The sequence below is a fragment of the Bos javanicus genome, chromosome 22 (genome assembly GCF_032452875.1).
Source record: "Bos javanicus breed banteng chromosome 22, ARS-OSU_banteng_1.0, whole genome shotgun sequence".
In the NCBI taxonomy this organism is placed as follows: domain Eukaryota; kingdom Metazoa; phylum Chordata; class Mammalia; order Artiodactyla; family Bovidae; genus Bos; species Bos javanicus.
In genome coordinates this window covers 22,790,950-22,815,813 of record NC_083889.1, presented here as the reverse complement: position 1 = coordinate 22,815,813, position 24,864 = coordinate 22,790,950, and the positions used below count along the sequence as shown (strand labels likewise).

General features: G+C 37.9%; 2 long non-coding RNA genes across 2 annotated transcripts in view; one reads left to right on the top strand and one right to left on the bottom strand.

Moving 5' to 3' along the window:
• Positions 1 to 24,864, bottom strand: part of LOC133235198 (uncharacterized) — a 306,595-nt gene that overhangs the window by 249,863 nt on the left and 31,868 nt on the right. The gene's annotated exons all lie outside the window — the stretch shown is intronic.
• Positions 3,615 to 23,284, top strand: LOC133235196 (uncharacterized). Its single transcript, XR_009732472.1, has 4 exons — positions 3,615 to 4,005; positions 10,546 to 10,693; positions 22,311 to 22,431; positions 23,044 to 23,284. It is a non-coding gene; the product is annotated as an uncharacterized LOC133235196 (long non-coding RNA).

Below are 24,864 nucleotides of genomic sequence, written 5' to 3'. Positions count from 1 at the left end.
TTTTGCCCAGAAAATGCACTGGTCATAACAAACACCCTCTTCCAACAACACAAGAGAAGACTCTACACATGGACATCACCAGATGGTCAACACCAAAATCAGATTGATTATATTCTTTGCAGCCAAAGATGGAGAAGCTCTATACAGTCAGCAAAAACAAGACCGGGAGCTGACTGGCTCAGATCATGAACTCCTTATTGCCCAATTCAGACTTAAATTGAAGAAAGTAGGGAAAACCACTAGACCATTCAGGTATGACCTAAATCAAATCTCTTATGATTATATAGTGAAGGTGAGAAACAGATTCAAGGGACTAGATCTGACAGACACAATGCCTGAAGAACTACAGATGGAGGTTTGGGACACTGTCCAGGAGTCAGTATTCAACACCATCACCAAGAAAAAGAAATGCAAAAAGGTAAAATGTTATCTGACCAGGCCTTACAAATAGCTTAGAAAAGAACACAAGCGAAAGGCAAAGGAGAAAAGGAAAGATATACCCATTTGAATGCAGAGTGCCAAAGAACAGCAAGGAGAGATAAGAAAGCCTTCCTCATTAATCAATGCAAAGAAATAGAGAAAAACAGTAGAATGGGAAAGACAAGAGATCTCGTCAAGAAAATTAGAGATACCAAGAGAACTTTTCATGCAAAGATCAGCACAATAAAGCCAGAAATGGTATGGACCTAACAGAAGCAGAAGATATTAAGAAGAGGTGACAAGAATACACAGAAGAACTGTACAAAAAAGATCTTCACTACCCAGATAATCACAATGGTGTGATCACTCACCTAGAGCCAGACATCTTGAAATGTGAAGTCAAGTGAGCCTTAGGAAGCATCACTATGAACAAAGTTAGTGGAGGTGATGAAGTTTCAGTTGAACTATTTCAGATCCTAAAAGATGATACTGTGAAAGTGCTGCACTCAATATGCCAGAATATCTGGAAAACTCAGAAGTGATCACAAGATTGGAAAATGTCAGTTTTCATTCCAATCCCAAAGAAAGGCAATGCCAAAGAATGCTCAAACTATCACACAATTACACTCATCTCACACGCTAGTAGAGTAATGCTCAAAAATCTCCAAGTCAAGCTTCAACAGTACATGACCTGTGAACTTCCAGATGTTCAAGCTGGATTTAGAAAAGGCAGAGGAACCAGAGATCAAATTGCCAACATCTACTGGATCATCGAAAAAGGAAAAGAGTTCCAGAAAAAATTCTACTTTTGCTTTATTGACTACACCAAAACCTTTGACTGCGTGGATCACAACAAACTGTGGAAAATTCTTCAAGAGATGGGAATACCACATCACCTGACCTGCCTCTTGAGAAACGTGTATGCAGGTCAAGACGCAACAGTTAGAACTGGACATGGAACAACAGACTGGTTCCAAATAGGAAAAGGAGTACGTCAAGGCTGTATATTGACACCCTGCTTATTTAACTTACATGCAGAGTCCATCATGAAAATTGTTGGAGTGGATGAAGCACAAGCTGGAATCAAGATTGCCAGGAGAAATATCAATAACCTCAGATATGCAGATGACACCACACTTATGGCAGAAAGTGAAGAAGACCTAAAGAGCCTCTTAATGAAAGTGAAAGTGGAGAGTGAAAAAGTTGGCTTAAAACTCAACATTCAGAAAAACTAAGATCATGGCATCTGGTCCCATCACTTCATGGGAAATAGATGGGGAAACAGTGGAAACAGTGGCAGACTTTATTTTGGGGGGCTCCAAAATCACTGCAGATGGTGATTGCAGCCATGAAATTAAAAGACGCTTGCTCCTTGGAAGAAAAGTTATGACCACCCTAGACAGCATATTCAGAAGCAGAGACATTACTTTGCCAACAAATGTCTGTCTAGTCAAAGCTATCGTTTTTCCAGTAGTCATGCATAGATGTGAGAGTTGGACTATAAAGAAAGCTGAGCACCAAAGAATTGATGCTTTTGAACTGTGGTGTTGGAGAAGACTCTTGAGAGTCCCTTGGACTGCAAGGAGATCCAACCAGTTCATCTTAAAGGAAATCAGTCCTGAATATTCATTGGAAGGACTGATGCTAAAGCTGAAATTCCAATACTTTGGCCACCTGATGTGGAGAACTGACTCATTTGAAAAGATCCTGATGCTGGGAAAGATTGAAGGCAGGAGGAGAAGGGGACGACAGAGGATGAGATGGTTGTATGGCATCACTGACTCAATGGACATGAATTTGAGTGAACTCCAGGAGTCTTTGATGGACAAGGAGGCCTGTCGTGGTGTAGTCCATGGGGTCACAGAGTCAGACATAACTGAGCAACCGAACTGAACTCATTAAAAATGTTCAGTTCAGTCGCTCAGTCGTGTCTGACTCTTTGTGACCCCATGAATCATAGCACGCCAGGCCTCCCTGTCCATCACCAACTTCCAGAGTTTACTGAGACTCACGTCCATCGAGTCAGTGATGCCATCCAGCCATCTCATCCTCTGTCGTCCCCTTCTCCTCCTGCCCCCAATCCCTCCCAGCATCAGAGTCTTTTCCAATGAGTCAACTCTTCACATGAGGTGGCCAAAGTACTGGAGTTTCAGCTTTAGCATCATTCCTTCCAACAATATCCAGGGCTGATCTCCATTAGAATGGACTGGTTGGATCTCCTTGCAGTCCAAGGGACTCTCAGGAGTCTTCGCCAACATCACAGTTCAAAAGCATCAATTCTTGGGCGCTCAGCCTTCTTCACAGTCCAATTCTCACATCCATACATGACCATAGGAAAAACCATAGCCTTGACTAAACAAACCTTTGTTGGCAAAGTAATGTCTCTGCTTTTGAATATGCTATCAGGCCAATTTTTCAAACTAAATATATACACTGAGCACTAGTCTTCAAATTTTACTTTTGGCCTCTGATAATCAACTTCTCTCAAATTGATAGTTTTCCCCAAAATCTTAGCACCAGGTATAAAATTCCAATCAGTTAATGACATACTTCAGGCACAAATACACATAAAAAGGTTTCATTTCCAACTTCTGGATGACTTATTAGACTTCATACACTCCTGACCCCTCACTCTTCCAAATCACATAGTGCTTTCATCTCCTTGTGGCCACCAGAGTGAGCATACATTATTAAAGGGCTAAACAATACAGGCAGCTTTCTACTGAGTTTGTCATTGTGATTAAAGAGTGAAGTGTATGAAGGAAACATCTGTATTCTTCCCCATGCCATAATTTTTTCTGATAAATTACCTTATCACAATTAAAATCTCATTCATAGTTTACCAACATTTTTTCCCTGCAAACACGACAGCATTCATTATGCCAAAGAAATGCAGAGGAACTGACATCCTGTTCACTTTTTGACTGCACATTAAATTCTCAGATGGAAAGCGGTCAGTACACAGATAAAAACGGCTTGGGGGAACTTAAATTGGCTTGTGTGAGATTAAACATGTGATTTTAAAAGGATTTTCCTTCAGGAATGCCTTTTCCTTCAACTGTGGAACTAATTCAAGTGGTTCCTACTGTTTCTTGAGTTCTGTTATATCTACGTCATCTAGCTTTCTGTGGAAAGGCTGAAGAGTGTTCAGGAATTATTTTACTCTAAATGGCCAGTTGGACAAGCAATAAGCATTTATTAAGCACCAAATGGGAAAAAAAGAAGAAGGAAGAGAGGGAGGGAAGGAGGGGTAAAGTAAGAAAGAAGCAAACAAGAAATGTAATACTGGCCTTTATGACGCTTGCTGTCTGGTTGCACTGGCAACCATATAGCAACCTGAGAATACTTGCAAAGGAACCCAGCACAAGTTTTGACTAGCAACACGTGCATGCGGTGCTGCAAAAGAGAATGTGCCAGCCCCGATACAAACTGGAGCCAATCTGAAAGTGGCAAAAAGTTTTCCACAGAAACTTGAGTACTTCCTTTTGGTATGCATATATTTTTTTAAAGCTACGATGTGAATGTTCATGAAATCTCAGGAAAGATTCTAAGCACTCTGCATGCGTGAATCTCCACAACTAGGAGGTAAGTGTATTATTATCTTCACCATTCAGTTGAGGTGTTGGAAACTTACAAAGGTTGAGTAAACTGCTGAGAATCAAACAACCAGAAAATTGGGATTTGTAACCAGTTCTCCCTGACTCAAAAGCCAAGAACAGTTTTAATTACCAGGAGACACTGTTCAGTCCCCTAAGTGTGTGACTGAAGCATGTTTCCTTGGATAGTCACTTATCACTAGCCACAAAGATTTTCCTAACCCATCCCAGAAATGCCTTCATGATTTAAATATTTTGAATCAGCACAATGCTTGAAAAAAGATATATGGTGTCATGCATTATTATATATAATATTTTAATTAATAAACTCACTCTCTTTCTAGCTACATTAAAAAAATTGTACTTGAAATACCTTGACAATTTCTATCATGTCTTCTAAAAATAAGTATACAGAGTGAAGTAAGCCAGAAAGAAAAACACCAATACAGTATACTAACGCATATATATGGAATTTAGAAAGATGGTAACGATAACCCTATATACGAAACAGCAAAAGAGACACTTATGTATAGAACAGTCTTTTGGACTCTGTGGGAGAGGGAGAGGGTGGGAAGATTTGGGAGAATGGCACTGAAACATGTATAATATCATATATGAAACGAGTCGCCAGTCCAGGTTCGATGCACGATACTGGATGCTTGGGGCTGGTGCACTGGGACGACCCAGAGGGATGGTATGGGGAGGGAGAAGGAAGGAGGGTTCTGGATGGGGAACACAGGTATACCTGTGGTGGACTCATTTTCATACATGGCAAAACCAATACAATATTGTAAAGTTAAAAAATAAAATTAAAAAAAAATAGAAAAACAAATTAAGTTACATTCAGAAAACAGGAATCTGATGTTTGACAAAGGAACATAAAGGTAAGGGTTTAGCAGGCTTGATTGTCCTTGGCCAAATCACTATTCTTCACTGGATATCAATTTCAGGGATGGTTTCAAAAGCGTGCACCTTCCAGGTTTTCAAGTCTATGGTTCTGAGATTTGGAAACATGAATTGGTTTGGGATAAACTAATGAATAAAGAAATCTTTGTTACTTATTAGCCTTAAGGCAACAGGGAGCCAGTAGGGATGGATGGAAAATCAGGACTCCTTGATCCACTTGGGAAAGAAATAAACTAATTTGTCTGTAGGGACTACTGGACTCCAAGGCTGTGGTTAGTTAAAACATAATTTGGATATAAAAACATAAAATACCATTAAATAACTGGCAATCTTCTAGTTTAGACCTAAAGAGAGTTTTCCCTACTGGAGTAAATTCAATTACACATAGTAGGTACTCAGTAAGTATTTGCTGACTGAATTAATATTTCCCTCTCATCTTCTGAGAAAGCAAGTAAAGCACATCAAAGGGGCAATGGAGATCTGCTTTTCAGGAAGAAACTAAGAATTCAACGGCAGATGTGCTTTCAAAATTTCATAAAGTAGAAGATCTTTGGCGATGAATCGATTCTCAGGGCTCTGTATTTCCCAGACATTTTGCTGATGTGATGTACATTTTCAATGAAAGTGAACAATTTACGAGATCATTATAAGAAAACCAAATTAGGATATCCACTCCAAACCAACTGTCAGAACTTTTATTTTCAATGTCATCTCTGAATTACTTTGTGTTTGATTTCTCAAAGATTAAACACTTTGGGGAAAAGAGTGCTTATAACAGTGAAAAAAGTTATTTTTTTGTCAATTAGTACAGGACAAAAAGACAGAGAATCTACCACTACTGCATTCAGCAAGTGAAGGCCAAGGGATCTGATCTAGCAATGGGGACAGGCATGAGCAAGCACTAGCTATGTGTCTTGGAATCCCAATGCAGATCTAGAATTCATGGCAGGGCTCCATTCTTAGGATGTGTGTATGAGAGGAGATAAGGAGGAGAAGCAAGGCATGCTTAGTTCAGTCAGCAGAACCAACATGGTACACAGTGGAAGGTTGAGTCAAGTGCCTTAGATAGCTTCCTGGAACTTACTGTGGCCCTAATGGATTCTTATGTAAGCAGGACTCTAAGGAGCTAACTAGCTTCATCCTTGAAACTGTGATTCTGGTCCTGAAGGTGGCTTAGGGTTGGCAATCAGAAATTCTTTACCTCTATCAATTTGCCCCTGCTTCTTCCCAATGAACGTTGACAAAAGTCCTCTGAAAATGGATGGTGGTAGTAGATACTCTGGGTACGAAGCTGAAAGTGATCAAGATGCAAAGATTTGTCACCTTGAAATTCCCATACCAATGCTCCAGGGGAAGGATTAATTAGTTAATCCATATTCCAGTGAGGACCTACCAGGGAAATATCAGAGGGTCCAGTTGTGAAAAACAGAGAGAAAGAGGCAGGAACTAAAAAATGACTACTTGGGCCCAAGTTCTGGCTCGTATTTTGTAGAAAGTAACAACTAATTTGATTCTGGGAACAGGCGAAGTGAATGTTAGGACAGTTATGAAGATGTAGAGAAGGGTGGATTCAGGAAGTTTCCTGGCCAAATTAATTGGCTTATTTAGAACTGATTTGTTTTATGAAGGAATAATTGGATATAAAGTAGGAAAAGAAGGAATAGGAAAGGCTGATGGTGACACTGGAATTCTGAATTACTATACAGAAAAACAACAGGGAGGCATTGTAGATTACAGAACAAGGATGAGATACAAAGAAAAGAGTATTTATGGAAGATTGTTCTGGCAGGTGTGTGTGGGATGGATTGGTAAAGGGAGGAGTAAGATGACAGAAATGTACTGAGAAACTATTTCAGGAATTTCTGTGAAGTTTTTGTCTAGGGCAGTGGTCCTTATTTTCAAGTGACAAAATGCTCTACTGGAGGGTCTAATTTGGAAGACTAGAAGATTAAAATAATCATTATCAAGTTGGTTCTCATCTCTCCCTTGAATCCCTTCATCCATAATAGGGGAATATTTATAGGTACTTAGTTATAACCTGAACATTTTTATAGAAAACTTTAATCCGGCAGCTGGAAACAAGAAAGATTTCCTTTGCTCATCCCCTCTTTCACTCCCATGTAGCATGGGACAGGATGCTCAGAGACTGAGAAAATGTTTGAGCAGCATGTGTACCAAGGAATCTGTAAATTATGATTCTCAACCAGGTGGTCAGTGGCCAACATGAACTTGTAATGACTCAGAGAAATTACTATTTGTAATAGTGAATGACGATAATGAGGATGACAATGACAAGAATGCTCACCATTTCGAGAAAATCTGCTCTGTACTAGAAACTGTGCCCCGTAGGCATTTCACACACACTGTCTTGAATCATCACAATAGTCTTGCACACTAGGCACAGTTGGGCTACTCCAATCTTGGACAAGATGAACATGAAAAGTTGTTTAAAAGACTTGCTCAAGCTCTCAGCTTATTGAAAAACAGCCTGGATTTGAACACGGGCATGTCTGAGTCTATAGTACACTGTTCCCACTATGTCACTAATTTGAAGAATGACAGAAAAAGGACACAGTGTCTCATGAGCTTGTAAAACATAATTTATGGCCAGATTTGAGCACTACCATGTGTGATTAAGACATCTGCCCTCAATGTTTGAGAGAAACTCAGATATAGAGGTGCCAATATTTAGCAAATTTGAATGTGTTATCTAATAGAGGTAAAAAAAAAAATCTGAGATGAAAATCTGTTTCATCAGTATTTTGGTAGAATTACCAATATCTTTGTAGAAACAGATAAGTAGGATGCTATTTTAAAAGATGCTATCTTATCACACATTATTTCACTAGCAAGCAGTCTATTATCCGTGGACACTTAGCCAATGTTGTAATAGACTTGTTGGAAGCCTAGTGGAAATAAAAATTTATGAGGCACAGCTTTATCTTTAAAACTGAAGTAATTCAGACTTTGAACTTTTAAAGAGATCAGTTCTACATAATTTATTCAATAAAATGCAGAACCCTAGCTACATTTTATTTGTATATTATGTAAATGTGCAAATTACCTTTAATCGTTTAAATAATAAATCTGACAGCTGAGGCTTGTTCCCTCATGGAGAGCACCCTCCATCCTACCCCTGGGCAGTCCTCCTGTTTATCTCTCACTCCTCCCCCTTGAAGGGTGCCTGGGTGTCTGCTGGCAAGGCTGCCCTCACTTTCTAGGCAGCTTCAGGCCTTCTGATCCCCTTCACTACCTCCCTGTCCAACACCTTGCCCAAGTCTCAAGAGCAGCTACTATATCAGATGGCTTTATAACAGAAGGGCAATGTGAGCTACAGAGGTGTACTTGCCCTTGTTTATACAGCTTGAAGGTGAGCCTGCTGAGATACTGATCTCTTAACCATCCTGTGAGACTTGTACAGGATGCACACTTTATATATTTTTGCATCTTGGGACTTAGTAAGATGCCGAACATGTTAGACGAACTCAATGAAGAAATGAACAAATACTTTGAATTCAAAGGGGGCTTCAGCTGCAGCCAACACTGTGCTTACCATCTACCCAGATGGACTGTCAAACAGACAGTGAGTGAGAAGGGAAAGAGACACATGTACCCCAATGTTCATCGCAGCACTGTTTATAATAGCCAGGACATGGAAGCAACCTAGATGCCCATCAGCAGATGAATGGATAAGAAAGCTATGGTACATATACACAATGGAGTATTACTCAGCCATTAAAAAGAATACATTTGAATCAGTTCTAATGAGATGGATAAAACTGGAACCTATTATATAGAGTGAAGTAAGCCAGAAAGAAAAACACCAATACAGTGTACTAATGCATATATATGGAATTTAGAAAGATGGTAACAATAACCCTGTGTACGAGACAGCAAAAGAGACACCGATGTATAGATCAGTCTTATGGACTCTGTGGGAGAGGGAGAGGGTGGGGAGATTTGGGAGAATAGCATTGAAACATGTATAATATCATGTTTGAAACGAGTCGCCAGTCCAGGTTTGATGCACGGTACTGGATGCTTGGGGCTGGTGCACTGGGACGACCCAGAGGGAGGGTAGGGGAGGGAGGAGGGAGGTGGGTTCAGGATGGGGAACGCGGGTATACCTGTGGCGGATTCATTTCGATATTTGGCAAAACTAATACAATATTGTAAAGTTTAAAAATAAAATAAAATTTAAAAAAGAAACAAAACAAAATTTATTGACATAAAAAAAAAAAAAGGCAGTAATTGAGTACTTGCTCTACACTACTTTCTGGAGAAAAATAAAGGCAAAACAGATAGCTTGGAAAATGATCTACTTCTCCGTCCCCGCTGCTCACCACCTCAAGGCCCAGTTAACAGGCACCGTCGAGCTGGCTCACTTTGCAGAGGTCTCTTCACTTGCCATGTGCCAGATCTGTTTTCCCCAGACACCATACAGAAAGGGCTCTGCTCAAAGCTTTAAACAGTTTTCTGTTTTCTATGTGTTTACTCAAAATCTCACCTCAGCCTATAGATCTCTCTCACCCAGTCTTATTTCTCATTATTTCCCCAAATGCATCTTTTAATTTTCACAGTGTCACAAAAATATGCCACTGTTACAATTCTGAATTTCATTTTGTAGTCTGTAATTTTCTGAGTAATGCAGCCAGCAAACTACATTCTGCCACTTGTTTTTATACTGTCTGTTGAAGAATGACTTTTAAATTTTCAATATTTGAAAAAAGTCAAAAGAAGACTAATATTCTATGACTCGTGAAAATGACACAAAATGCAAAATTCAAAATCCATAAAGTTTTACTGGGATGCAACCAACTTTTTTATATAGAACCTAAAGGCTGCTTTTATGCTGTAACAATAGTGGTAAGTTATAACAAAGACCATTTGGCCCAGAAAGCCTCAAATATTTACCGGATGCAGTTTATGGGAAAAGTTTGGGATAATGGGATCGAACACTGATATCCAACTGTTGAGTGTCTACTCTGTATGAGACACGTCTATTCACTCACTATTTCATCGAGACCTCTCATCTGGGGGAGATAGGTTTTTTTTTTTTTCTCATTGTAGATAAGAGACGAGGACTGAACAACTGAACTAACAAGTTTGAGAATCAGAAGCAGAGCTAAAACTCCTTGGATTTCACAGGTCACTCGCAGTTTTTCCTCTGTGATGAGCTCTCTCTCCATATACTTGAGAACAAATGAATACATCAATAAGTGTGAAATCACACAGTCTACACTGAATACATAAGCCATGTGGGATGCCAAGTAATGAAGTGGCTCTAGAGAAATCCAGCCAATTTAGGAAAAGTCTTTGTGCATCAATATAGCTTCTTGGTTTCTTTCTTCTCAAGTCCTAACTTTACCTGGCACAGAGTTGCTTTTTTTTTTTTTCCCTCTAAGTTAAACATTAAACAATTGCAGATCCTTTCAGGTAGAACTTCAAAATTCCTTTTTATCACTTTTGTCTTTTATCTGTTGATCAATTTGTTCTTTAAAAGAACCGACTTTTTTCAAAGTACAATATTGTGCCTTGAGTCCCATAGGACAATTTTTAAAATCAGTCTTTCATACCACTGAGCTATCTGAGTTACCTAAGGTTACTGTCCTTTATTTTCCAGGACATATGGAATGGATTAAAGAGAAAAAGACAAAGAAAAGGTTAAAGTTTTCCCTGAAGCACCTGTATCTTGAATCTCACAGTCAAAACTAAGGAGAATCACAGTGATATGGAAAGTAAACAAAAGAAATCCAGCCAAGATAATACAGGTAAACTCGTGTGATTTTTTCTTTTAATGCCCCAAGTGAAACTGATGCATTCGAAACTGATGCATTCTGACTTATAGTTAGTTCTGGCTCATGTTTAGAAGTAACTGACTGTGTAGCAGGTCCCATGCTTAATCCTTGTAAAGAAAACTGACCCTTAAGAGAACAGTGTTTTTCCACAGCTGTCTTCTGGACTTGCCTCTAATAATCAGAGCCAACATTTATAAATCATCATCATGTTTTATGCTCTCTACATATATTAATGTATTTAACCCCCCAATGGCATTGTGTGGTGGGTAGTATTAATATTAATCCCATTTCATAGGTAAATAGCTAAAGTCCAGGGAGGTTGGGGGAGTTGCCTACTGCCATTCAGTTACTGATGAAACCAGGACTGAACAAATGTAATTCGAGTGTATACCTCTAACCAAATGACAGACTGCTTATGGCTTGCTTCTGGATGTTTCACTATCATTTAACTAAACATGAAATGGTTAAGTGTATCATTTAATTGAATATTTTCATTGCATAAGTTGGTGACTGCTCCCCAAGAAAAGCCTGTTCATTTGATTTTCAGTATCTTTTCCTAAGGCGTAGCTATCATGAAGATGGATTCCCCCAAAAGAGTTTTGATAAAAGCATTTAGTTTGGCGGCTTTACAAACAAAAAAAAAAAAGCAACAATAAATGTGTCCTTGTAGGAACTTCTAAATCTCATTTAGTACAGTCTTTAAGATTTTAGCATTTACATGAAGATACTGAAAACATCTATGTTTATAACTTCTCTGGAAAGTAATTTCACATTTTTAATGAAAAAAGATGATCAATATAACAGCAGATTATCATGTTTTAAATACAGCAACACACACCAAAAAAATCAATACAAAGTCATTAATCTAGTCAGAATGGAGACAACCTAGAGGCCAACAACTGTCCAGATTGCAATGATTGTTTTTTGTAATGACATTCTTATTACAAATCTATTTGTGCAATTTTGAAATAATCAGTCCTAAGAACACAGCAAATTATACTGAGAAGAAGAAAAACAAGGGAAAAAAGCAAACCCTTTTGCTTTCTCTCAAATGGCATTTGTTTAAGATAAAAGGAATAGCTCGAATTCCCCTACTGTCACAGTCTCATTTATTTTGTTAGTGCAGTGGGACCACTTATCACCATTTACTTTAGAGCACAAACATGTATTTTTTTTCCTATTTTCTACCTCATTCCAAAATAAATTTATGGAGTCAAATAGACTATAGAAGAAAAGCATTTGTCATGGACTTTGTTATAGGTTTATACATTAAGGTATTTTTTAAAAATCAAGGAAAGATATGATGACTGCTAAACCCATCTCTCATCCCTGAGTTAGATCCAGGAGACATCTGTAACATAAGATTTTTCCATTCTTGCACTATTTCCAAATCTCAGCTAGCATCATTGTAAACACGTGACAGAAAGAGGCTGATTCAGTTTTCCACAAAATGGCCACCTCTAAATTAAATGTAGCTTGGGAGCTGTCCTGCTATGTTCTAATGGTAAGAATTTCAGAATTAATCAGGTAATTATAAAAATTATTTTCTGAGTCCCTACCCTTATTTAGGTAAATTTCTATACTATCATTATGTTCCTAAGGAAACCAATGAGTACTTTTGAGCTTGATTTATTTTCTTAGGATGCCATTTTAAGCTAAAAAAAAAAAAAATCATAACAGAAGACGAATTTTCTTAATAAAAGCAGAGTAGTCGATGCTAAACTATTTCATATTGTTCTTGGTTGCTGAAGTTTATGGTAGTGCCACATTATGTATCACTTTCATTATAATACTTTGGCTGTAATTATCTTATGTAAAAATATAGTCCATACCATGAAAGCAAATCACAGATTTGGAAAGTGGCAGAATTAGTGTCAGATGCAGTATCATTACATATGCTTTGCTCTCTCATTTTAACGTTGATCAGTCTGGATTATGGATCCATATTTATTCTATTCTGAGTAACCCCCATGACAATATAAAGAGGGAAATCTTCCTTCAATCACAGATTTGTGGATTAATGAAAACCAATACTATAAAGCAATGTTATCCTCATCTTTTCAAGTATATTGAGATAATTTTGCCTCCAGTTACAGTGGTGTAGTTTCTATTAGACTACAGAGAAAAGCTATAAACTCTGAGTAAAACTACCTGAAGGCACTGGAGAACAGCAAAGCCTAGACCAACTGTTGGAGAAGGAGGGCGGGGTAGGGGGAGGAGGAACAGGAAGGAACATGAACTTGCAAAAAGGTAACTACACACAAAGGATTCTGTTTGTATTAATATATTTTTCCTATCAGAGGACAGACCCTAGTCAACACCATGTGAGGTACTACAACTCAGATATAAGCCTGCAGTTTTACTGTCAAGAAGACCCAAAGGATAAAGTTAGAGATGCCACAAGTCAGTGAGAATGCTACTAAGGAAATACAGTCAGAGAGGGAAAATTCCATATTCCAGGCATAAACTCTGCCCAAGTCTCCACCATGAACCGATCAGACTCCAAGGAGCCCAACTAAGCCAAAAGAGCTGCACAGAGATTCCAGCTACTAAAATTACAAAAGAGATAGGGGTTTAGTCAAGTTGACTGCTAATTTTGTTTTCAATATTCATCAGAATATAATAGAACACAGAGCTTCTCCATCATTGAAAAAATCAAATATAAAATCCAAAATTTAGATATACACAGAAACAAGAAAACATGGCACATAATCAAGAGAAAAGGAAATTAATTTAGGCTGAGCTTGAAATATCCAATCAGCAGGAAACCATTTAAAAATAACCAATACCAAAAGTGCAAATAACAGAAACAAAAATGGAAAATATCTCAAACTAAAAAGCCTCTTCACAGTAAAACAAATAATCAACAAGAAGAAAAGGCAGAATGGGAAAAAAATTTTCCCTACAGAATGGGAAAGTGTCTGCAAACAACCTAACTTCTCCAGGTTTAATATCCAAAACATACTGGGAAAAGAAGCAACTCAAGTGCAAGCACGCACACACGCACACACAAATAATCCAATTTAAAAAATGAGCAAAGGACCTGAACAGCTATTTTTCCAAATAAAATATTCAAATACCTGACATATACATAAAAATGTGCTAAAAGTCACCAATCATTATGAAAATGCAAAAAAAAAAAAAAAATAGTTATCACTTCATCCATTAGAGGGCTTCCCTTGTGGTTCAGATGGTAAAGAATCTGCCTGCAATGCAGGAGACCCGGGTTTAATCCCTAGGTTGGAGAGATTCCCCGGAGAATGGAAAGGCCACCCACTCATGGACTCTATAGACCATGGGGTTGCAAAGAGTGGGACACGACTGAGCCATGTTCACTTTCACTTTCACCTGTTAGAATGATTTGATCAAAAAGATAAGAAATCACAAGTGTTGGTAAGGATACGGAGAAAATGGAATACTTGTGCACTCTTGGTGGAAATGCAAATTGTACAGCCATTACAGAAAACACTAAGGACGTTCTTCAAAAAATTACAAATAGAACCACCATATGATCTCACACGCTATGCTTAAAATTCTCCAAGTATTGCTAAAGTAATGCTTAAAATTCTCCAAGCCAGGCTTCAGCAATACATGAACCATGAACTTCCAGATGTTCAAGCTGGTTTTAGAAAAGAGGAACCAGAGATCAAATTGCCAACATCTGCTGGATCATCAAAAAAGCAAGAGAGTTCCAGAACAACATCTATTTCTGCTTTATTGACTATGCCAAAGCCTTTGACTGCGTGGATCACGATAAACTGTGGAAAATTCTGAAAGAGATGGGAATACCAGACCACCTGACCTGCCTCTTGAGAAACCTGTATGCAGGTCAGGAAGCAACAGTTAGAACTAGACATGGAACAACAGACTGGTTCCAAATAGGAAAAGGAATCAAGGCTGTATATAGTCACTCTGCTTATTTAACTTATATGGAAAGTATATCATAAGAAACGCTGGGCTGGAGGAAGCACAAGCTGGAATCAAGATTGCCGGGAGAGATATCAATAACCTCAGATATGCAGATGACACCACCCTATGGCAGAAAGCAAAGACCTAAAGAGCCTATTGATGTAAGTGAAAGAGGAGAGTGAAAAAGTTGGCTTAAAACTCAACATTCAGAAAACTAAGATCATGGCATCTGGTCCCATCACATGATGGCAAACAGATGTGGAAACTGAGAGATTTTACTTTCTTGAACTCCAAAATCACTGCAGATGGTGACTGCAGCCATGAAATTAAAAAACGCTTGCTCCTTGGAAGGAAAGTTATGACCAACCTAGACAGCATATTAAAAAGCAGAGACATTACTTTGCCAAGAAATGTCTGTCTAGCCAAAGCTATGGTTTTTCCAGTAGTCACGTATGGGTGTGAGAGTTGGACTATAGAGAAAGCTGAGCACCGAAGAATTGATGCTTTTGAACTGTGGCATTGGAGAAGACTCTTGAGGGTCCCTTGGACTGTAAGGAGATCCAACCAGTCCATCCTAAAGGAAATCAGTCCTGAATATTCATTGGAAAGACTGATGCTCAAGCTGAAACTCCAAATACTTTGGTCACCTGTTGCAAATAACCAACTCACTGGAAAAGACCCTGATGCTGTGAAATATTAAAGGTGGGAGGAGAAGGGACGACAGAAGATAAGAGGGTTTGATGGCATCACTGACTCAATGGACATGAGTCTGAACAGGCCCCAGGAGTTGGTGATGGACAGGGAAGCCTGATGTGCTGCAGTCCACGGGGTCGCAAAGAATCAGACATGACTGAGCAACTGAACTGATGCCTTTACAACAAGGTAGCAATTTGATAAAATCTACTTTCTTATTTAATGATATCTCCAGCCCAGACTGTCAAAGTTTCATAACATATTTCTCAGGAACATACATAAGTTCTTCCTTAAAAGCATTTTCTTGTTCTTCTTTCTAAAATTCACATTTACATTGTCACTACTCAGATCCTTTACTATTTCACACTGTGTCTTGCCCTTGTTCCTTCTCTAATCCTATTTTTCTCAAATCTTTCATTCACACTTCCTACAAGATCATTCTTTACAAAATATGGGTACAAAACAGCTCCAATATTTGCATAAGTCAATATAGTCTTAAAATAATATTTGAATCTGGAATGACCTAAAATTTCATTCATCTATAATTTGGCTAATGCCTTCAACCTTATTTTCTATAATCCCTTTATTCAAGGCCTCAGAAAAAAGGAAAGCCATATATCATATAAATATTTAAAAGGTATAAATCAAGCAACATAGTAAATAAAATCTACTTTGTATTTCTACTTTTATATACTTTCATATGAATAAAATTTAAAAATATGGGCAAATAGGTTTTTATGATTTAAAATGAGCAATGTTTTACCATATGTAAAACAGATAGCTAGTTGGAAGTTGCTGTATAATACAGGGAGCTCAGACTAGGGCTCTGTGATGACCTAGAGGGGTGGGACAGGTGCCAGGGTTGGAAGAGAGGCTCAAGAGGGAAGGAATATATGTATACTGATGGCAAATTCACGTCATTTTAGACAGAAATCAACACAACACTGTAGAGCAATTACCCTCCAGTGAAAAATAAAGAGATAGCTAATGTAACTATGCTAAAGGTTACATAAGGAAATAAAGGAAAATATGCACTTAGTAAATAAACGAATAAGCAATCTCAGCAGAGAAATAGCAAGTATACAAAAGAACAAAATGAATTTTGAATCCATTAAAATAAAGAGTTAAGTCAGGTAGGTTGATTCCTCCAGTTCCATTCTTCTTTCTCAAGATCGCTTTGGCTATTCGAGGTTTTTTGTATTTCCATATAAATTGTGAAATTATTTGTTCTAGCTCTGTGAAGAATACTGTTGGTAGCTTGATAGGGATTGCATTGAATCTATAAATTGCTTTGGGTAGTATACTCATTTTCACTATATTGATTCTTCCAATCCATGAACATGGTATATTTCTCCATCTATTAGTGTCCTCTTTCATTTCTTTCACCAGTGTTTTATAGTTTTCTATATATAGGTCTTTCGTTTCTTTAGGTAGATATATTCCTAAGTATTTTATTCTTTCCGTTGCAATGGTGAATGGAATTGTTTCCTTAATTTCTCTTTCTGTTTTCTCATTATTAGTGTATAGGAACGCAAGGGATTTCTGTGTGTTGATTTTATATGGAAATACAAAAAACCTTGAATAGCCAAAGCGATCTTGAGAAAGAAGAATGGAACTGGAGGAATCAACCTAGCTGACTTCAGGCTCTACTACAAAGCCACAGTTATCAAGACAGTATGGTACTGGCACAAAGACAGAAATATTGATCAATGGAACAAAATAGAAAGCCCAGAGATAAATCCACGCACCTATGGACACCTTATCTTTGACAAAGGAGGCAAGAATATACAATGGATTAAAGACAATCTCTTTAACAAGTGGTGCTGGGAAATCTGGTCAAACACTTGTAAAAGAATGAAACTAGAACACTTTCTAACACCACACACAAAAATAAACTCAAAATGGATTAAAGATCTCAATGTAAGACCAGAAACTATAAAACTCCTAGAGGACAACATAGGCAAAACACTCTCCGACATACATCACAGCAGGATCCTCTATGACCCACCTCCCAGAATATTGGAAATAAAAGCAAAAATAAACAAATGGGACCTAATTAACCTTAAAACCTTCTGCACATCAAAGGAAACTATAAGCAAGGTGAAAAGACAGCCTTCAGAATGGGAGAAAATAATAGCAAATGAAGCAACTGACAAACAACTAATCTCAAAAATATTCAAGCAACTCCTACAGCTCAATTCCAGAAAAATAAATGACCCAATCAAAAAATGGGCCAAAGAACTAAATAGACATTTCTCCAAAGAAGACATACAGAGGGCTAACAAACACATGAAAAGATGCTCAACATCACTCATCATCAGAGAAATGCAAATCAAAACCACTATGAGGTACCATTTCACACCAGTCAGAATGGCTGCGATCCAAAAGTCTACAAATAATAAATGCTGGAGAGGGTGTGGAGAAAAGGGAACCCTCTTACACTGTTGGTGGGAATGCAAACTAGTACAGCCACTATGGAGAACAATGTGGAGATTCCTTAAAAAACTGGAAATAGAACTGCCTTATGATCCAGCAATCCCACTGCTGGGCATACACACTGAGGAAACCAGAAGGGAAAGAGACACGTGTACCCCAATGTTCATCGCAGCACTGTTTATAATAGCCAGGACATGGAAGCAACCTAGATGTCCATCAGCAGATGAATGGATAAGAAAGCAGTGGTACATATACACAATGGAGTATTACTCAGCCATTAAAAAGAATACATTTGAATCAGTTCTAATGAGGTGGATGAAACTGGAGCCTATTATACAGAGTGAAGTAAGCCAGAAGGAAAAGCACCAATACAGTGTACTAATGCATATATATGGAATTTAGAAAGATGGTAACAATAACCCTGTGTACGAGACAGCAAAAGAGACACTGATGTATAGAACAGTCTTATGGACTCTGTGGGAGAGGGAGAGGGTGGGAAGATTTGGGAGAATGGCATTGAAACATGTAAAATATCATGTATGAAACGAGTTGCCAGTCCAGGTTCGATGCACAATACTGGATGCTTGGGGCTAGTGCACTGGGACGACCCAGAGGGATGGTATGGGGAGGGAGGAGGGAGGAGGGTTCAGGATGGGGAACACATGTATACCTGTAGCAGATTCATTTTGATATTTGGCAAAACTAATACAATTATGTAAAGTTTAAAAATAAAATAAAATTAAAAAAAAAAAGAGTTAATTCAATTAGGTTAAATAGTAGATTGGGGAGAAGTAGGAATAGGTGCCCTTAAAGATAAACATATAGAGAGAGCATTTAATCACAAGAAAAGAGCAAGGGCAAAGGGCTGAAAAAAATAAACACAGCCCCAGAAAGCTATGGGACAAAATAAAATGGTCTAACATAAAGGTACTTGGAGTTCAGAAAAGAAGATAAAGGGGATACAAAAAATACTTTAAAATAAAGGCAATATTTTGTCTAAAATGTGGCTGAAGACATAAATTTACAGATTTAAGAAGGACTGCAAATACTAAGAGGGATACGTGCAAAGAAAACCACATGGCTGCTGCTGCTGCTAAGTCGCTTCAGTCGTGTCCGACTCTGTGCGACCCCACAGGCGGCAGCCCAGCAGGCTGCCCCGTCCCTGGGATTCTCCAGGCAAGGACACTGGAGTGGGTTGCCATTTCCTTCTCCAATGCATGAAAGTGAAAAGTGAAAGTGAAGTCGCTCAGTCATGTCCAACTCTTCATGACCCCATGGACTGCAGCCTACCAGGCTCCCCCGCCCATGGGATTTTCCAGGCAAGAGTACTGGAGTGGGGTGCCATTGCCTTCTCCGAAAACCACATGGAGGCACATCTTAATCCAATTGCTGGAATCTAAACACTTCAAAACCTCACACCACCCAGAGAAAACAAAGCATTACATGTAGAACAACAGGTATCACTCACTAATGACTTTTTATCCGAAAAATGAAGTCCAGAAGATAGTAGAATGACATTTTTAAAGTGCTAGAAGGAAAAGAAAAAAAAACTATCTACTCAAAATTCTGTACTTAGCAAAAAAGATTTTTAACTAAATGAAAATTGAGATCTGTTATGAGACAATGTACATCACAAAAAGTGCTAAATTAACTTCTTTAGGCTGAAGACAAGTGCTCCTTGAAGCTTTAAAATGAACTAAGAGCACCTAAATGTTAAACGAGTAAATATACAGATTATCTTTTTCTTTTCTAATTAAAATATCATGAAATTGTAGTTTGGGGCTTAAAATGTGATGATATCTAGATGAAAAAAATACATATGGCAAATAGAGAAAAGGAAGGAGGAGAAACGGGTAAATAGGGCTACCACTTACATTCCATATAAAGTGATACAATAATAGATCTGAGTTGATGGTACAAGTATACATACAGACACACGCATATTCACTAGAAAACCTACAAAAAATAATTCAAAGAGGTATAGTTAAAAAGATAGCAGATAAATGAAGGACAAGGAGAACACAGACTCCAAGATTATCAAAGATCCAAGAAAGAGAATAGGATCTTTGATTCAATGCCAGAACCCCTTCTATGAGACATCCCACCCATTTTGCCCCTGCACTGCTCAAATGCTTCCAAATGAGAAGGTTCTTAAGGCAGCCTGTTGCCTTAACTTTTTCTGGTTCTTAGTTAACACTTCTATTGAACAATGCCTCTTCCCTCCCACAAAAGTCTCTGTTATTTTTAAATTAAGTATCTAGACATCAATTTCTTCCCTATAGTTTTCCTCCATTTATACCTGGAGAGAGGAGTCTGTTCTTTATGCCAATCATCTTCTCTCCCAGCAGTTCTTTGCTTTATACAACTTGCCAAAAATTTAAAGGACATGATTATTCACTTTATTTGTTGAATGAATATGCCTAGTGTATACTATGTGCCCAGTCACAACAAAATGAAATTAAAGCAAACAAGTAAACACCACCCATACAAGAAGTCAACACTCAGTAGGTGTTATCCTGAGTCAGACATTCTTAAAATCATTCTTTAAAATCTTTTAAATGCTATTTAATTCTCACCTTAAAAAGGTATATTTTATAGATAAGACACAGAGGCATTAGTATATTTATATATACTAATATATAAATGTATTAGTATATTTATATATACTAGGTATAGTACAGACACAGAGGCAGAGGTATATTTTATAGCTAAGACACGGAGGCATTATGAGATTTTCCCAGGGGTAAAACTAAGGTATGAACCAAGAATTGAAGGAATGAAACATACATCTAACCCTGGGTCTTTAAATAAGGCAGGGCTAGTGTTCTGATGTCCTTTGCCAGTGTCACTCCAGTTTTCTTTGCTTGCCTTTACACGACTCTTCTCCTTCTCCAGCATCACCACACCTCCCTGTGACAGACTACCTCTCATTCTCTTCCCTGACTGTCCGATTTTTCCAGAAACCCATGCCAGCTGGTTTTAGGACACTTGCACAATTGACAATTCCATCTTAGTCACAAAGGTCTTCAAAATTGCCTTCTTATGCCAAATAGAATAAATAAAATGGTATTAAGCAATAAAATAATATTGTCAGAGATTACTAATCTTGCTTTAAATATAACATAATCAATATTATCATTACATATTACGTAAAGGACATCCTTGGTTACAAGACAGCTCCCAAAGTGTGAATTTCCAGACTTACCTTGAGTGTTCCTTCAATTTTCACATTTGATTTAGCTCTATCTGAATTATATTCTTTATTGATTTTCTTGGTGTATATTTCTGAAGTGTATCTTCTGAATAAAAGAGCAAGTTGATGTATGGACATGCTCCAAGCAGCAAAATATCTGGTTTGCTGGCAAGAATTTACTACTCTGTTAAAGAGTTACATAACTTACTTTTATAGGCTATTGTTTGACACAGTCTTGGTTTCTTATCCATGATACTGAGTCAAATATACTCTAGCAATAGCCCACAGTGTTCAATTTTACATGTCACTGTCTTGTTACATCACAGTCCATAGGTATTATCAAATAAGGTTTCTTTCTTTGCTATTCTCTTTGATAATTAATGTCAAAACCATGACTCTGTTTTGGTCTGTCTCCATCAAACTCTTGACATGTTGAAAATATCACTTTGCTTTAAGTGTAAGTCAGTTTCATCAGTGATGGTGTGAACATCTAAAACACAGCTGGTGTTCTTTCAACAAACATTAAGTTCTACAAATATTATACTGAGTGGCTACTATTTATAAGACTGTGCTAGATTCTTCAAGTGAGACAGTTGAATAGGTAATGGCCTCCTGCAAGCAATTTACAGTTTATTAATGGAGACAAATATGTACTCAATTGAGTAACAGAATGCATCACAAAAATTATTAGGTAGCCTTAATTTTGTAGCACTGGATACTGGCCAATTACAGTGAATTACTTGCAGTGCTCCAAAGCAGATGTTATTAATTCACCCTTGGTTACTGTCTAGGCCAACTGGTTGACTCCAGTTCTCTAGACCAGTGTTACTCACAATGTGGTCCAGAAACCTGGGTAGGTTTGTGTGTTATTAGTCCTCAGTGAGAAAAACAAGTATTTAGAGATGTTTATGAATATGTAAATGTATGCTTCCTGAATATAAAAATAAAATATTGAGGATTATATTTTATTACTAGTTTAGTTGATAGTAACAATGAATTATGAATATTTTATTTACCTATATTCATCAGTTTTGAAAAATCCTCAGAACTAAGCCAAATATTACATTATTTCTCATCACAACACTGATCAATTTATAAGGATTCCAACGTTTGGTCACCTCAACTGTGAAGACCAGGATGTTAGATGAGATATCTTCTTATGTTGATATTTTATTCTATATTAAATTTTGAAGATAAATATAACAAAAACCTATTTGTTTTCTGAAAAACTAATTTCTTCATCATTTTGTAACTTCCTTGGAATATAACGCTTCATTTTTAAAGTCTATTTTATTGTATGGATTTTAACAGTTTTACTGAACGATAATTTACATACAATAATATATACATTAATTTTAGGTGTAGATTGATGAATTTTGGAAGTTGAATAGTCATGTAACCTCCCCCACAACAAGAACTATGAAAATCCAACTATCTCCAGCACAAGGGGAAAGCTGCAAAAGTGAAGGGCTCACTTTAGGTAACTCCCTACTTTCCCTCCTTCAACCTCATACTCGCCACCAGGATCTGTTTGCTTCTGTTCACTTCTCAATGCTTCTATATTTTATAATTGTTTTCTGTGGCAGGAACTCTCAGGTAGGAACTTAATCTATTATTCCCTAGTGTCTATATTTTGCATTTGCTTTTAAATTTCATTTTTACTCATTAATTTTACTGTATTTTACAAAAGTATTGGTCTATGATGTTTGAATTTAAAAAAAAAATCTGGTTCTTCATTATAATAGTTTAAGAAGCATAGCTCCCAACCAGAGGGTCTCAACTCTTTCTATACACTCATCTGAGGAAGTCTGTAAAAAGTAAGAGATTCAGACCCCATACTAATTCAATCATCTCTATAATTCTTATTGCTGTAGGTAATTCTGATTCACACAAACTCTGAGAATCAGTCACTAGATTAGTATCTCAAAATTTGAGTTTCACCTCTTCTTGAAGCCACTCTGATGTTCCATTCATTTAAGGCTATACAGTAGACAGAGTTGACTAGCCAAGCTAAGATCTATTACTAGGTGGAGAATTCTTTAATATATGATGGGCATTAGTTTATTACTAACCTTGATCTTTTCATCCACAGATTGAAATTGGAATAGTGAAATGAGCAAAGACCATGTTTTGACAGTACATACCCGCAGGAATACAGAAAGTCCTTTTGCTATTAGTCAATGAAATGGGCACAAAAAATGAGGACCATCACTCTCCTCCTTAGGAAGCATAAACATTTTCTGTAAATTGCTAATATTCTCTCAAACACAGCCTTCCCATTTGATTTCAATTTAACCTTCATGCAATAAAAAATTCCGAGGGCTTAGGTGACATTAGCAACAATCCTTATCTTTTTCAGTGGAATGTGTACCCTTCTGCTTTTCTCCAGATGCATGTCAGTTGCCAACTTTTCCTCTGAACCATGAGCAGCAGAATCACTGGGAAATTCTCAGATTCTTGAGTCTCACCTCTAACCTGCTTCACTGAAAATTCTGGACTGGAGCTTTATAACTAAGAGGGCTTCCTCGTGGTTCTGCTGCATGCTACAGTTTGAGAACCACTCTAAAAGGAGATACTACATACTAACTCACACTACTTAACCTTGCTGGCGGACTTAAAGAAACAGTCCTAAGAATATAGCTGAATGTCAGCCACCAGGGAAGTCCAAGAATACTGGAGCGGGTAATTTACCCCTTCTCCAGGGGAACTTCCCATCGCAGGAATCAAACCAGGGTCTCCTGCATTGCAGGTGGATTCTTTACTAGCTGAGCTACCAGGGAAGCCCAATAGAAGATACTACATACTAATTCTTACTACTTAACCTTGCTGGTGGACTTCAAGAAAGGGACCTAAGAATATACCTGAATGCCATCAAAGCTACAAAAAGGGAATTGTCTGTCAATGTTCCCCACACCCCTTTCTTCTCTTTTCAGGTCTTTCCACCTATATGGCCAGCATTCCTAACTTACCCATTTTGACAAGGAAAATCTTGTATCTCTCTCCTAGGAAAGTATTATCTCTCCTAGGAATAATGTTAGTACTCTGAAGAGGATGTCTGGTAGTGAGAAAGCTTCTTTAAAAAGTAACATCTGTTCCCATTACTTCATGGGAAATAGATGGGGAAACAGTGGAAACAGTGTCAGACTTTATTTTTTGGGGCTCCAAAATCACTGCAGATGATGACTGCAGCCATGAAATTAAAAGATGCTTACTCCTTGGAAGGAAAGTTATGACCAACCTAGATAGCATATTCAAAAGCAGAGACATTACTTTGCCAACAAAGGTCCGTCTAGTCAAGGTTATGGTTTTTCCTATGGTCATGTATGGATGTGAGAGTTGGACTGTGAAGAAGGCTGAGCACCGAAGACTTGATGTTTTTGAACTGTGGTGTTGGAGAAGACTCTTGAGAGTCCTTTGGACTGCAAGGACATCCAACCAGTCCATTCTGAAGGAGATAAGCCCTGGGATTTCTTTGGAAGGAATGATGCTGAAGCTGAAACTCCAGTACTTTGGCCACCTCATGTGAAGAACTGACTCATTGGAAAAGACTCTGATGCTGGGAGGGATTGGGGGCAGGAGGAGAAGGAGACGGAGAATGAGATGGTTGGATGGCATCACTGACTCGATGGACGTGAGTCTGGGTGAACTCCGGGAGTTGGTGATGGACAGGGAGGCCTGGCGTGCTGCGATTCATGGGGTCGCAAAGAGTCGGACACGACTGAGCGACTGAACTGAACTGAACATTCTAATACTGGGGTTTGGGGTGTCATAGATCTCTATACTCCATGATAGAAGAAAAACTTCTGTGATTCATGTTTGAGGCTGGCCTAATGTAGGGTTCTGAGAATTGCTCTCTTATAAAACCTTAATTTCTATGGGAAAACATTTATTTCATCTACCTCTACCTTTATTT